General features: G+C 37.0%; 1 protein-coding gene across 1 annotated transcript in view; it reads right to left on the minus strand.

The window, feature by feature from the left end:
• CAMK4 (calcium/calmodulin dependent protein kinase IV) overlaps positions 1–16,074 on the minus strand; it is a 273,748-nt gene that overhangs the window by 115,025 nt on the left and 142,649 nt on the right. The window lies entirely within an intron of this gene.

Genomic DNA, 16,074 nt, shown 5'->3' on the forward strand with positions numbered 1-16,074 from the left:
GTATTCCATCTTTCTCCAAAATTATGAGAGCAAAAGAGGATACAGTCTGCTTCTAATAGTGAACAGTTTTGATACCATATGGAGACTACTTTATTAAAATGAGGCCAACAGAGGAAAAAAAAACATTGCTGAGTTACGAAGCAAGAGGACTTTTGATATAATTTAACCCCCTAGATTCAGTTATGCTGGTTTGCCCTTTGAACTTCTAATTATATGAGCCACTACATTTCCTTTTTCTGCTTAAGCTATCCAGAGTTAGTTTCTGTTGCTTGCCATGAAAGAATCCTAGTTAGTTCACCACTTGGTCTCTACGTTTGGGACAATGGCAGTTTAGTTCAGGATATTCCAAAACTTTTCTTTAATCACAATAAGCTAGCATTTCAGAGCTCTAAAAGTTATATAGTAGATATAAAGGTTTTTGTTTGTTTGTTTTGTTTTGTTTTTTGAGACGGAGTCTCGCTCTGTGCCCAGGCTGGAGTGCAGTGGCCGGATCTCAGCTCACTGCAAGCTCCGCCTCCCGGGTTCCCACCATTCTCCTGCCTCAGCCTCCCCTGTAGCTGGGACTACAGACGCCCGCCACCTCGCCCGGCTAGTTTTTTTTGTATTTTTTTTAGTAGAGACAGGGTTTCACCGGGTTAGCCAGGATGGTCTCCATCTCCTGACCTCGTGATCCGCCCATCTCGGCCTCCCAAAGTGCTGGGATTACAGGCTTAAGCCACCGCGCCGGGCTGACATAAAGGTTTTAATGTCTTCCTCTCCAACAAAATTTATCAAAACAATTGATAACTATAATACCTGAATTCTTACTATGGTTTCTGCCATTTGAGCTGTCCTGAACCTTTGAAGTAGCAAGAGTTTACATGGTTTTAGAAATGAAGAAGTTTATGTGCAATTCACAGCCAAACTCTGTAGGCATATCCAAGAGACTGCTTCAAATGGGAAATGGGTTCCCCCCTTTCAGTTACTTCTCCTGAGGAAGAAAAGGTTGGCCTCAGGAGAAATCCAAGTGCGTGTCAATGGTGATAACCAATCATAACTTTCAAGATGATAAAGAACAACATCCAGTTATTTAATATTCATTCTTTAATGAAAACAGTAACCAACAAGCATGCAATCTTTAAAAATAAAAAAGGAATGAATACTCAAAAGAATTTTTCAAACGTTTTATGTTCTTTTTCTTGGTTGCAACATATACATATATTTCACATTTCTTTTTTCTGGCAAATACAATTTTGCCAGACCCTAGAGTACCTCATTTAAAGAAAGCAATCACCATTTATAAATGCCTTCAGTTTTTATGAGATGAAAAAATGTTTACAAGGAGATCTTAAGGAGTTCCCAGCCCAATGAGAGATTTCTCAAGAGTTTATTTCACCCATATATACAATAAAACATTAAATAGCCATATGGTCATGGTAAGGCCTCTTAAACTGCAATAAAAGTTTTAGTTATTCATACAGGCAATCAAGAGGCTCAGAATGTTTTAATATGTTCTTGCTAAAGAAAGTCAAGCTATTAAAATCAATTTGCAATACTACAAAACAAAAATGTATTTTACTTTTGTTGTTTGGATGCCAGTCTGTGCAACCCAACATACTTCTTAAAATATTTATAAACATCCCACATAAAAATGCAACATCAGCTATAAATTCTTAGAGGAGGGAATGAATATAAGATCTGTACATTTTAATACCTGACAGTTAATATGAGGCCATTACATAAGAGGGAAGACTCACTGTGAATAGAGAAAAGCAAGTTGGTAAGAAATAACCTAACTCAAGTGACCGTACATCAATTTGATAGGCTCTGGGGCTTTAGGAGCAAAGGAGTAAAGGAAGACACACATCTTGATACATCCAGTGCTCTCTAACCCAAGAACTTTGGAGGCCATTTCAGCAGTCTTCCACGGACACTAAACATAGCTACTCTGCATGATTCAGACTATGTATTGACCAAAGCTCTTTCAGTTGCAAGTAACACTCAGCTCAAACTCACATAATAAGTCCCAAGTGGTAATTTATTGGCACATGTAACTGGGATGTCAGAGTAGATCTATCTGCAGACATAACCAAATTGAGAGGTTCTGACTCAAATAACCTCTCTCTCCCCTGTGCATGTTTGTGTCTCTGTCTATGTTCTCCTTTCCAAATGGCATGAAACATGGCCACAGAAGCTCCAAGTCTGTATTTCTAAGATAAGAGAGATGCTGTCTCTCAACATTTATCTAATCTCAAACAGTATTCTCATTAGCCTTGCTTGATTTATGTGCATATTCCTGGATGTAGGAGACATGTAACCATGACAAGGCCAAGAATGGGTCATAAGCGCTCTCCTTTGACCATGGTTGAGGGAGATGGGAGGCTTGGTTCCCTCAAAGAATGAATGTTGTCAGACACTGAGGACTCCCTTCGTGCTTGCTTGTAGTAGTTGTTCCCTTCATTTTACATTTGCATAAGATCTTGAAGTATTACTCTCTCAGTTTCTTCCATGTCCCAGACTAATCAATCAATAACATAATTATTCATTCATAAGAACTCTTGCCATCAGTTTATTTCATATTCAAAGTTTTGACCACTTACCAGTAATCCAAATGGGCCCTACCAAATAGCAATGTAGAATTTTGCCTAGAAACTCTTTTGAATCCATACTGAAAGCTGATGTAGGAGCAATCACTTAACTGGTGAAAAACCTAGCAGGCTGCCTAGTTTTGTACCTTGATTCTGCTGTTTTCTCTACTTCTGGGCAGCAATCTTGTCAATTGTTTTGATGTCACTGGTGATATAATTTGAAGGAAAGTAAAGAAGTCTAAGAAAACGACGGCTCTAGCCAATATGAATGGTTGGAATAGAAACTAGGATAAATAATTTACTAACATCTATGTGCTTTGTGAGGCAGAAGAGAATCATAACTTCCACCATATTGTCAAAACTTCTAAATCAGAGAATATTAAATAGACAAAATTTCAAAAACCAAAAAATGTGTTTTATTTAACTGGAAATTTTAGAATGTCTGAGTAATTTCTTTAGTTTCTATGTAATGAATGTATAGTACACAGTAAGGGTAGGTCTAAAATAGGTTTTATGCACTCAGCCCCATGTTAAATAATTGGGTCACAGGAAAAAACAAACGAAATATGGTCCTTCCTAAAGTAAGATTACAATCTAATTTGGGAGATGCAACTGATCTACACAATGTTAACAGAAGATAGTGAAAGATGGAAGAATGCAAGTTACAAACGAATTTTGTTTTAAAAGTTCCATTTTTCAGTGGAAGACAGCTTTTCTGAGTCAACTGCTGCCAATATTCAAACAGCGGGCTTATTCTAAAAGACTTTTGACATTACCAGTCCTTTAAAAAATCACACTGTTGCTAATACAAAATGGAGAATGTTTTGCTAGAGTGTGCACCAGGTACATGGAAGTAGTGTAAGATGTGGGTTGCTGATAGCCAGTCAGTAGGTATAGGCAGCCTAGTCATGGGGTATAGACAGCATGGTCCAGGAGGTAGTAGAATGGCAGCACAAGACTCTAAAAGTTCTTTCATTTAGTGAAAAAAATACATTTTGTAAAAATTATCTAGCAAGAGACAAACACTTATACCAAATGGCGAACGAGAGATCTTTGAAAAAGAGAGGCATTACTAAACAGTCAGACGGCATTGTCATCTTCTATTTCAGTTTCTGCAGATGCTATTACAACATACGGATACAGATTTGTTTTTTTTTTTGTTTTTGTTTTTTTTTGAGATGGATTCTCACTCTATTGCCAGGCTGGAGTGCAATGGCGTGATCTCGGCTCACTGCAACCTCTGCCTCCCAAGTTCAAGCGATTCTCCTGCCTCAGCCTCCCGAGTAGCTGGGACTACAGTCATGCATCACCAAGCTCAGGAAATTTTTGTATTTTTAATAGAGACGGGGTTTCACACCATGTTGGCCAGGATGGTCTCTATCTCTTGACCTTGTGATCCACCCACGCTGGCCTCCCAAAGTGCTGGGATCACCATCTTCTCTTCAGGTCAACAGTATTTCCTTGCTAGTACCAAATAAATGTATTTGTCACTATTGCAGAAGGCTTGAGGACACAGGTGTTCCTCAATTAAGACTGTTATACTAGAATTTATTTTTCTCACTATATATTTGGGTTTTTGTAATATAGGTTTCTCCCACTCCCACCCCCGCCATTTTTCAGATATTTCTGATCAATGTAAAATGAGATAGTAGAATCCTTTAATTTTTTCACAGTATATATTTATATTAAACAAATATTTTCTAATACAAATATGCATTCTGAACAAATTTACCTATTGCCATGTTGTATAGGGCATATTAAAATGCTATTTCTTTTTAGTTCTTTGAGAGTTAATTGATCTAAAGTTCAATAATCTAAACTCAAAAAATACTCAGAACAGGCCACATTGCAAAACGTCTGGGCTAGCAAACTTCTGTTAAAATCATTTGCTTTTAATTCAGAATTAATTTTTCTATAAAACTATTTTTTAAAAAGGTAATTATTTTCCCATGATACTCTATATCATCATTTCTCAATTTAAAATATAGTCTCAGGGTGACTCTAGGTTCTTGAGACCCTTTCAGGGTATATGTAGGGTTCTCCCTTTTCCAGATGCATATCTGAATAAGGTCAGACTGTTTCCACATACAGTCAGCCCTCCATATCTGTGGGTTCAGCATCTTCAATTCAACTAACCATGGATGGAAAACATTTGGGAAATAAATCCCAAGAACAATAAAAAATAACACAACAATTAAAATATTCAAATAAAAAGACAGTATAACAACTGTTTACATAGCATTTACATATTAGGTGTTAGAAATAATCTAGAGATTATTTAAAGAATATTAGAGCACGTTCATAAATGATATGCAAATACTATGCCATTTTATAGTTTAAGGGACTTAAAAACAGCTGTGAATTTTGGTATCTGCAGGGGTCCTGGAACCAATCTCACATGGATACTGAAGAATGACCATACTTCAAACAAAACAACAAATGGAAACAATTGAATGCAAAACTTTATGAGAATTAAACTGTGTTCAATTAGATCAGATAGTAAAGAGATTTGCAAAATAATGCTACTCTTCTCACTAAATATTTTTTATTTTGAAAAGTATAGACATTTTGTTATTTATGTTAAAATATAACGGGTTTATTGCAATTTAAAAATTAACTGGTAAATTTAAAAAATATCCATTTTAGTCTCTCATACAGCAAATATGCATAGCTATTTTGAATTCTCAATAATTTTGTATCATCTGGGTGTGGTGGCTCATGCCTGTAATCCCAGCACTTTGGGAAACCAAGGTGGGTGGATCACTTGGAGCCAGGAGTTTGAGACAAGCCTAGCCAACATGGCGAAATCCTGTCTCTATTAAAAATACAAAATTAGCATGGCATGGCATGCAACACATGCCTGTAATCCCAGACACTCAGGAGGCTGAGGCAGAAAGAACCCAGGAGGTGGAGTTTGCAGCGAGCTGAGATTGTGCCACTGCACTCCAGTCTGGGCAACAGAATGAGACCCTGTCTCAATAATAAATATACTATTAATAAATAATAATATAATAATATTAAAATAATAATTATTATTATTTTGTGAGTAGAAAGGGCTCCTAAAGCCAAAATCTTTGAGAGTCACTACTCCAAAAAATTACACATTTGAAAATAGAATAAAAAGAAGAAAAAAATTCTAGTAAAAATAATTTAAATGAAGGAAAAATGTAGATACAGTCTCATTTCTGCTTCTCTGAATGCTGAGGCCCAGGGTGAATAATGTGCAGGGCATAGTTTGGTGGCGGCTGAGAAGAGTGAAGCAAATAAGAATCTCTGAAGAAGGAACATGGAGAAAAGTAAGGCTAAAACACCGTCAATCCAAAGAGAGTAAACTAAGCAACAAAACCTGAATTGCGAGTCAAAGTAATGATGACCAAGGAAACCAGCAGAGGGTAATTTTGAACAAAATGGAAATGGACAGCTATATAGCTAAGAAGCCAAGGATAAGACCATAGTGAAGCCAGGAAATCCTTCCCAGAAGGATAAGCTGAGGGCCATCTGTTTATTGCTTTTTGTAAAGAAGTCTGAGAGCTTCTTAAATAGCCACACTCTCAGGGGCAGTTTTCTTTAAAGGTATCATGTCTTGGAGGTCACACAAGTGTAGGTCTTGATAGCCATCTCCTCTCAACCTTTCCAATATTCTTCTCATTACAGAAGTTGGTGTTTTCCTTGCACTTCTAAATTCCCTTTCCAAATTCCTGGGGAGTTCTCACATTACCACTCAAAATGAATAATATTTTCCTAGAAAATAACTGTTAAGCAAGCCACAAAAGTCAACGGGCAGCTATCTGAACAGTCATTATTGCCACTAGAAATTAGCTTCCAAGTGCGACCATAATTAGCATCTTGAGAAGCATCAACAGACGGTTTTAAGAAACCATTCATGACAACAACAATGAAATCCTAAAACTTACCTTTAGTATCTACAAAATACCTTGAAGAATAGTGGTTTTTCCTTACTAACAATTTACAATAAATACGTATTTTTCTAAAATCTTAACTTGGGCTAATTAACCCAAGTTCCCTAGGAAAAAACACATGAGGCATGGATCAACATTCTGTGCTTTATTTGGGAAATCCAACGCAGTGAGAGTGACGAAAAAGGGAAATGCAGAAAGGTCAGAGACACAATGCAGTCAGCACCAAACATCCTAATGAGCTATAAAGACATACAGCAGGTCATATGGGCAGCTGCATCCAATGGGCACATGGTACTTCTCCAGAGACGTTGTAGCAGGCTACTATTCCTTGAAGAAGTCCATGGGAAGGAGGAAGAAGGGGGAATTTACCTACTCAGGAATTTCCTTTGTTTCCCATTGCTGAAATTTGGTCCATGGGTTAACTTTTCCATGATTTCTGGGAAGTATATGGGGTCTCGCTGGCAGTCATTTGTGATGGTATATTCCTCCACAGGAAATGTCATCTCTCATTCAAACCCAAAAGTAGCTATAACAGCCAGAAATTTCAGTTTTGAGACTATATATGCTTGGTTGACCTACCTGCATGAAATAGCTAAAGGTCATTCATTTCCCCTAGCTCGGGTAGCAAGTAGGCGGAAAAAAATATGAGGCAGCCCATCAGAGTTTTGTCCAATCATAGTGCATTCTAGAGTTTTTATCTGTTACTAGGTGCTAAGATTTGAATGCATTCCCCAAAAGTTCATGTGTTGGAAATTTAGTTGCCATTGTATCAGTATTAAGAGGTAGAACCTTTAGGAGATGATTAAGTCATGAGGTATTTGCTCTCATGAGTGATTTATTGCCATCATCCTGGGAGTGAAATAGTTATGATGGGAGTGGCTCTTGATGAAAGGATAAGTTCAGTTCTATTTCTCTCTGTGACACAAGACTTGCTTCAGGATCCTGCCCATCCACCATGAGATGACCCTACCTTCCAGAACTATGAGTCAAATACATTTGTTTATTATCTAGTCTTTGGTGTTCTGTTTATAGCAACAGAAAATGAACTAAGGCACCAGGTAAACTAAATTGACAGCGGTGGACTCATAGTCTTGCTTCTCTAATTTATGATGTGTTATTGCTCATCAGAAAGAACCTTGTCTCCATTTATTTGTCATTGCTCTTGTTACTAATATGAAGTAGATAACCATCAAATGAATTGGGCACATGCGTTTTTCTGTAATGCCTTGTCCTAGCTCCTCTGATTAAAATGCACTAACTGTTCTAATGGTCTTTGATATGCTTTCTGAAGATTATACACAGAAAAAAATAAAATTTAATAAAAGAAATTATACAGATTTGTATAGTTTTGGGACTCCACATCACTCAAGATTTCTTAAAACTGAAAGAAAAATTCCAATTTTCCTGTCTGTCCCCATGGCAGCGGAGAAAGAAGTAGATAAGAGGTATAATTCTAGAGTAACATCAGAGAAAAAGGCTCCACCACTGGAATGGGAATGATGAAATACAGATCCTTCACTAAGATATGCAGCAAATACATTCTTGTGCTAGGACCAATATGGTTGATGAGGAAAACAGAAATAATTAAAAACATATAAAGAAGAAAGCAATGATGGCTTAAAGGAAAAAAAAGAAAACCAGTTTCTGCTTTGTGGTAATTACAAATGGAGAGAGGGGGTGAATAAACTGGACCATTTGGCTATCTCAGATGTGGCCTATATCCAGACTTTGGAAGTTCAAATACTCTTGGAAAACTGGGGTGACCTGTGCAACTAGAGACCGCTGCTCTTTTTGTTCTAATCATTCAGGCAAGTAAAGTAACATTTCAACATAAAATGCTCAGCCTTATCTTATTTTCCCTGCAGAGATTAAGCCTATAAATCTTGTTTTGTCTCTGTATTCCGTCTTTGGCTTCTTTGGCTTATTTTTGATATGAACAATGTCCAGAGATATGATGCAAAGTACATAATTGTGCTCTTCAAATCCTTTATGGAAACAAGCAGAATATAAGTCATTAATGGATAAATAAATAAGCAACCAAATGTCTTTATGCTTTTCCAATGATTCCCTATGCATAACTTCTGCTTAATTTGGCATCCTATTTTTTGACATTCAACAAGTACATGTTGGCACTAACATGCTTGGTGAAAAATCTTGACAACTGGAATTTTGTTAAATTCAAGAATGACAGTTTTGGTCTACAAGAATTTGAAAGCTAAGAACTTCTGTTTGAACACCCCAAAATCAAATGTAGGACACATAAAAAAATTGAGGTTTTCCTACATGAGGCTGGTACCTCCAATAAATACAGAATTGTAATCAAGTCTGATTATTTATCTTTATCCTCTTGTTCCACCATAAACCTGGGCATCTCATGACTGTCTCATGTTTTTCAGTGTTCTCAAGGAGTGGCTTGTTTTTGGTCCAGTAGGAAATGTACCCCAAGGCCTGGAAGTAGGATAGATATCCTTCTTGCTCCTCATTGCTATGCCCAAATCATCTCTCTTCCTCTTCCTCCAAAATCCCAGCTCCTTTGAAATGTCTTCCATCAGCAAATACATCCTGCAACTCCTCCTCATTGTAGTCATCTTCCCATCTCCCTTTCACGAACACACTCCTATACTGAACATTTTAGCATGTATGTCTCCAACTCAACCATTATTCCCCATAATCATTCTTAACAACTTCAACTTTCACATGCATGGTTCATTCAACATTCTTGCCTCTCAGTTCTTTTACCACTTCCTCAATTCTTACTTAGCAACTCATTTCCATGACAACATCTCAGACCTTGTTACTATAAACTGGACCACATCACAAATCTTGATTTCAAACATTACACTCTGATTTCTACGACCTATCTTTACAGCTCCTACTTGGCTTAGGTTCTACATCCACTAGTATAAGCCCTGTTCTGCTAATACATATCTCCAACTTCTTTGCCCTTGTCTCTCTCAGTTGTACTTGCCAGGAAAACTTTTAATTTGTTTAAACGCTACTCTTCCCTTATTTAATCCATGTCTATGCCTGAAATGAAGTGACTGAAAGAAAATGCACAGCTATGGTGGCTGGTCCTATTTCTAATTTGTGACCCCAACTCTTAAGAGTCCCCAGCTTTCTCACTCTGCAAAAGAACATTTTACACCTTCCCTCCTCCAACTTCTAATAGTCCTTCCTCCCTTTATTCTCATCTCAAGACTTTGCTTTTAATTCACTGAGAAGTCATAAAAAAATTCAAAGATTATCTTCTCATCAACCAATCTACTGATTTGTATGCATCTGTATTCAATTAATTTTATCCATTTACTTCACAAATAGTTTTAAGCACCCACTATGTATAGATGCTATTCTGGGCATGAGGATACAGCAGTAAAGAAAATAGGTAAACTTCCCACCCTAAGAAGTTTATGTTTTAATAAAGACAGAAAAAGAATAAGTAAATATATAAAAGGTCCATAGTTGGTAAGTACAATGCAGAAAAGCAAAAGAAAACAAAACCAAGGTAAGGAAGTTTGAGTGATGAAGGGTACTATCTGAGATTGATGGTTAGAGAAGCTCTCTCTGATAGAGTAACAGGAAATATCCACTTGGATCTGTAGGAGAAAGGTTTCAGACAGAAAAAGAGAAAATGCAAAGGCCTTCAGCTATGTGTGGGGCTTGGAACAACCGAGAGTGAGGAGGCCAGTTTAGCCAGAGCAAAGTGGCATAGAAAGAAAGTAGTAGATGATGACAGAGGCTCTTCACAATCAGAAGCTGGGTCATGAAAAGTCATGCTGCCCATGGTAAGAACTTTACATTTTAGTATAAAAGAGATTAGATACAATTGAAGGATTTTGAGAGAAGAATGATATGATCTTAGTCAAACTTTAAAAGGATTCTCTGACTCTTACATGGATGAGAATAATGGGACAAGTAAAAGCAGAGAGATCCAAGAAGAGGCTATGGCAGTTATCCAGGTGAGAGATGATGAAGGTTTGGGCCCAGGTGGTAGTGTTGAAGGGGGTGAGACACGGATGGATGTTTTTTGAAGAAGAGCCATCAGTATTTGAAGATGGACTGGCTATGGGATATAAGGGAAAAGAAGTATAAAGGGTGACTGCAAGTTTTTTGATCTGAGAAACAGGAAGAATAAAATTGCCACTTGCTGAGATGGAGAAGTAGGAGAGAAGCAGCTTCAGACAAATGCTAATAATGCCTTGGCCCTGTCCATTGTGCTGATTTCTCCTAGTATTCTTTCTCTTCTTTTACCGTGGCTCACTGATCATCTTCCAGGAAGCCAGGATAGTTTCCACATTTGGGTCTTTTCACTTGGCACTTGACAGTACTCTGTCTCAAATGCTCTTTTCCAAGATTGTTCAGTGTGAGTTTAGACTCAATGAAGAAGAGAATGGAAAGAATCACGGCACAGAGTGGGAAACAGTTTAGAGGTGAGGGCAGCAACAAGCATTAAACATGGTGCGGTGGAACAAGAAGGAGACTGATACTGTAAGGAAAACCAATACTCTATATTACATTTAACACTGACTAGCATGAAGCCAACCTTGTTCTGACCAGTATGGGAAGACAGACTCTAATCATCAGATAAGCTTGTCTTTGAGCATTGTAAAACTCAATATTTTTTATAGCTCTGTTACTAGCCACCTTCTATTCCCTGCAGACTCTAAGACATTGGGAGGAACAAAAGGAGAAAAGAAGGAATTTCCAATACTGGAGGAAGCCCAGGATTGAAATAGAGTTTAGGCAAAATAAGAGTGCCTGTGGGAAGCTTAACCTAGAAAGACACTTCTATTTCAGAACGTGAAGCCTTTGTAAGACAGGTAGATTCAGAACAGAGCAGCATCTCCAAAGGGAGTTACCTCTGCCCCTTCACTCTTAGATTCTAAATACAAACCTATGTGCTTGCAGATGCCAGAAATTATTTTCACAGGAAACGGTCTTTTTATTTTGCAATGAATGGAATAGGATTAAAATATTCCTGGGAGACATAACAAGCTAAACAAAGTTAATACAAAGAATTTGGTTAATGCCCGACTCTCACCAGAAAGAGGCTGGGCTTAGCAAAGGCAGGACAAAGAGGGAAAGAACCTGATAGATAAAGCAGAAGAAGGATCTTCATGTCTTTACCCAGCACTTTTTTCTCTTGCTTCTTTTATCCGCATCTCCCTAGGATCTAGAACATACGAGCATGACCCTGATTTAATACTTCTCATCTTTAAAAAGGTCTCTCAGTCCCTTACCATACCCTCCTGCTCCCAAAGCATATCTCTGCTTCCCCTCACAGAAAACCTCTCTAGTGTTGCCTCTGCATTCTTTCTTCACTTCTTCACCTGGGAGTAGAGGAAATAAAATCGATGATTTCATGTCACCATTCTGGTCTGACTTCTCTCCTACTTTAAAGGCAATGGCAATATTATAATATTTCCTAACTTGCCTCACTGCTTTGACCCTTATCCTTTATATTCATTCCCTCTGCACACAGCATCCAGAATGATACCTTTAAAATGTAAATCAGATCATGATACTCTCAGCTTAAATGTCTTTGTTGGAGTCCCACTGTGCTTAGAGTAAGTATAAACTCTTTGCCATAGACCTTAAAACTTAGGACGTCTTGGCCTCACCCTATTGGTCTGATGTCACTGTCCTCGTATGCAGGCCATTCAACTTCTAGACCAAGCTTCAAGGCCTTTGCATTTGCTATTTCCTCTTCCATCAGGCCTCCTTTTTCACTCTGTTCACTGAGAGTGACCGAGAGGCCTTTCCTGACCATTCCATCAAAAGTAGTTACACACTAACACACATACCACATACACACATATACACACCATGAGTCATACCATTCAATATTTTATAACAGTTACAAAAAGCTATGTTATCATTTAATTACTAATTCATCATCTGTTTCTTCCATTGGAGCATGAGTTCTATGACAGAAAGGATCTTGTCCATTTTCTACATACGCTATCTTTGGCATTATTTAACAATACCTGGCATTTAATAATTTGTTAAATGAATGAATGAGGTATGGAGGCTGGTGATTGAACACAAAAGGCTGGCAGCTCAAAGAAAAAAATTCTGGTTTAATATTAAGCTTCGATTAGATGACATTAGAATTGGTTAGTCAGTTCTCATCCTGCAACTTAAGTCTACATGACATTTTTTTCATGTTGTTGACACCAACGGAGTGGAGAATTTCTGTTTCATAGCCAGAGCTAAGTATCCAGATCCTCTAGAGCCTCCAGATTCTCTTTTAAGGTAAGTGAAGAACACTTGGAAAAATATAAATTATGAATGCACAGGTGAAGTTACTGACCTTCTAAATCCACTGTAGCAAGTACTGATACTCCTGCTCACTCCTCTCCATCTCAGGCTATAGACCTTTTATAGTTGCCAGACAGAAATCCTGTACTTTTCCTTCCAACAGCACATCTTGCCTTTAATTTGAGAGTTCCATCATTTGTATCAAACACAACCACAGAGTGATTAAAAGAGAATGAAGTGGTAGAGATTAGAAAATGAAAATGGTGAGAATTGGAATGTACTATCCATTCCCAAAGAAGCAGCTATGATATCCTTGGTAAGCAGAAAATAATTCTACGGATGCAGCTGTGGATATTTTGACTTGCCTCTGTGCCCTCTATGGGCACAGAGCCTGGCTGGGTCTTTACTCCTCATATTTCCCAGGAAGGTGCCAGCATCAGCATGGTCTTATGAAAAAGAAACTGATTAACAAAGGGAGAATTAATGTTAAGCCTCCCAAATTGTTTTTTAAGATTCATGCTGTCAGGGATAGAAGGAAATCAACACATATTATATATTTTTATAAAAGTATCATAGTCACATCTAAAAATACAGAAAATATAAAAAGAATGAGGAATATATCTACCATTGTAACACAACTAATCATTAGCATTTTGGTTTATTTCTTTTCAGATATTTATGTATGTTTCTTTTTACATTTTTGAATATAAAAATATTTGAAATTTTGTTACCTTTTTCACAAAAACATAATAAAAATTTTATGAATATCTAATATCCATAAGCAGAATGTAACATACCTTCCTAAGGGCCCAATATCATCAATGCCTAGCCCTAATATTAGACACGAATGCTTCCTTAAAATTTATTACTAACATATTCTATAATCAGCATCCTTGTCTGTACATTTTCTAAAGAATTCAATTTGAATCCTGGCTTGACCATTTAGAGTTTTTAATCAAGTCCCTTAATATATATGAGGATTGCTTCAATTTCATCATGTGTAAAATGGGGATAATAATTGTTTTTCTGGAATATTATTGTTTTAAGGATTGAATAAGAATATGTGTGAAATTTCCTAGTCCCTGTGAAATGTTCAGTAAATCTCAGTGCCTCTCCTAGAACGACTTTTCAAATCAAAATGAGCATTTCTAGTCTTCTGTTTCCAATTTTCTAATTCTTGACAGAGAAAGCACTGCAATTGCAGCATACTAAGTTTAGAAATATAGGGATTTATGAAAGTGTTCCACCCCTACTCAGAGAAAGTATCTACTAAACATGAAACACAATTTTATTTTTATTGTTATTTAAAAATTTTTTTCTGAAAGTGGATGACAACTTCATCAGAATTCTACACTATATCCTAATATAATCCGCCTCCCTGAGGTTAATCAAAAAGAAAACTAATGACTATTTGCATTTAAATAAATACCTACCCTCACCTTTTCTGAAGACTAAGATAAGAGCTGAACCGTCCTGTTTAAACTTTAGGGAGGTTTTAAGACCATTTCATATGTTTACTAATTACTGTTGACCACCAGGGTCACATCTAAGTTGACTATAAACCTGGGTATCAATCATGTCCTTTATATATTCAAGTCTAACACAGGTGTAATATACTTCGTCCTTTCTTCTTAGTTCCTTTTAGTAATTTTTATATGGTAAAGACAGTAATTTTAGTAATTTTTATGACCATTATATATGATCAGGATTTTTAAATTATCAAGAAGGCATGAAAATAATGAAATTTAGGTTTTCATTGTATATTATTCCAGTCAAAAAACAATGACTTACGTGCACAATTCCCAAACTTTAATTTGAGTGATTAAAAGGTGCAATATTATATACACTCAGAGACCCTGAGATATTCCTTTGATCTTTTGCTTGATCCTTAAAACTAAGTGATTTTCTATTAGTTATAAACCCAAGTAATTAACTGTATTAAAAAAGCTTGACTTTGTATACTGTTAAATAATAAAAATAATACTCCTGAAAGTATTAACATTTTAAGCTTCATCAAATACATCTTAGGGTTCAATGGAAAAAATAAAAACCTGGATGCTCTTAGAAGAAAGCTTAGCTCACTGCCTATTCTTTCAAGGACAATTCAGACCTTTTTCAAAGAACCTGGCTAATATTGTTCATGAATGCTCAAAGCTTGGTAGAAAGAGAGGCTTTTACTTGATTCTTCTAGAGTTATTCGTGACCAGAAAAGTACAGAAGAAATTAATGTTGAACCAAAAAATAATATAATCACACTCTGGGTCTGGAATGGGAAAGACAGAGATTCTAGAGATCTTAATGATTTGAGGTTTGAGAAAAAAATTCCATTGTCAGTGTTGCCCCATAGCAATATATTCTTTCTAGATGTAGAAGTCTAGATTTTCTGAGGTAGCATTTTAACATGAATTGAACCCAGAGCTTCACTTTTCTCTGAAAGACCAGATAAACAAACATGCGTCAGCTCAGTCCTTCCCAGCATCTTTCTCCATACAGTGATGTGCACATCCTCAAAGCACTCTCCCATCAGCATGTCTGTAAGTCTCTTCTGAGTAGAAATGCTCACAGTTTAAAAGCTTCATGTAAGAGTTAATTGGGTAATATGCACACATTCCATGTTTATGCCCTATTATTTCTCCATCTCTGATATTTTCCAAGACTGTCAGGTTTCAAAGGATATGGTGGCCAAGGGGCTTGTGACCCCTGGACTGGTTTGGTCTCTGAATGTGTGTTCAGTATTTATTGGCCTCTCCCATAGAGCCAGGGAGCACAGGATCTGTCCCTAGTCATCTGTAGCTGTAGATACCCTCACCTAGCCAAGTCTCTACTGCAGACAGCATCTGGCAGTGGCCCTGGTATGTGGCCTCTTCATGCTCACCATGCTTCCCTGGGTTACCTAAGCCAGAGGCCAGTGGGAAAGAACAGGGTAAGGAAAACACTGCTCTGAGAGAGAGCTGAACTCAATCTTCACCCTAAAGAAATACTTTTAAACTAAAAGAGACTCTTAAATGGGAAGAAACTAAGATATATTTGACTGGAAATTTTTAGTATGTTTTCCTCCCAGGTATCCAGTGATAGAAGAGGAATTCAGGGTCAGAATAAATGTTGTTGTAGAAAACAGAGGATACTGATACATTTTTTTGCGGATATAAGTGTGGTGGGTAAATTTTTGATTTGACACTCACTCACATTCCCCTTCCTAAAAATACATCAAAATTTAAAAGATGAGGATGATAATCTTGGATCTGCTTTATCAATAAAAGGTATCATATACAGTTTATAGTACTTTATTATTTATGTCACTCCTTGAAACTGATCAGGATGCTCAATAT

Source organism: Trachypithecus francoisi, unplaced genomic scaffold (genome assembly GCF_009764315.1).
Source record: "Trachypithecus francoisi isolate TF-2019V2 unplaced genomic scaffold, Tfra_2.0 Lachesis_group2, whole genome shotgun sequence".
In the NCBI taxonomy this organism is placed as follows: Eukaryota; Metazoa; Chordata; class Mammalia; order Primates; family Cercopithecidae; genus Trachypithecus; species Trachypithecus francoisi.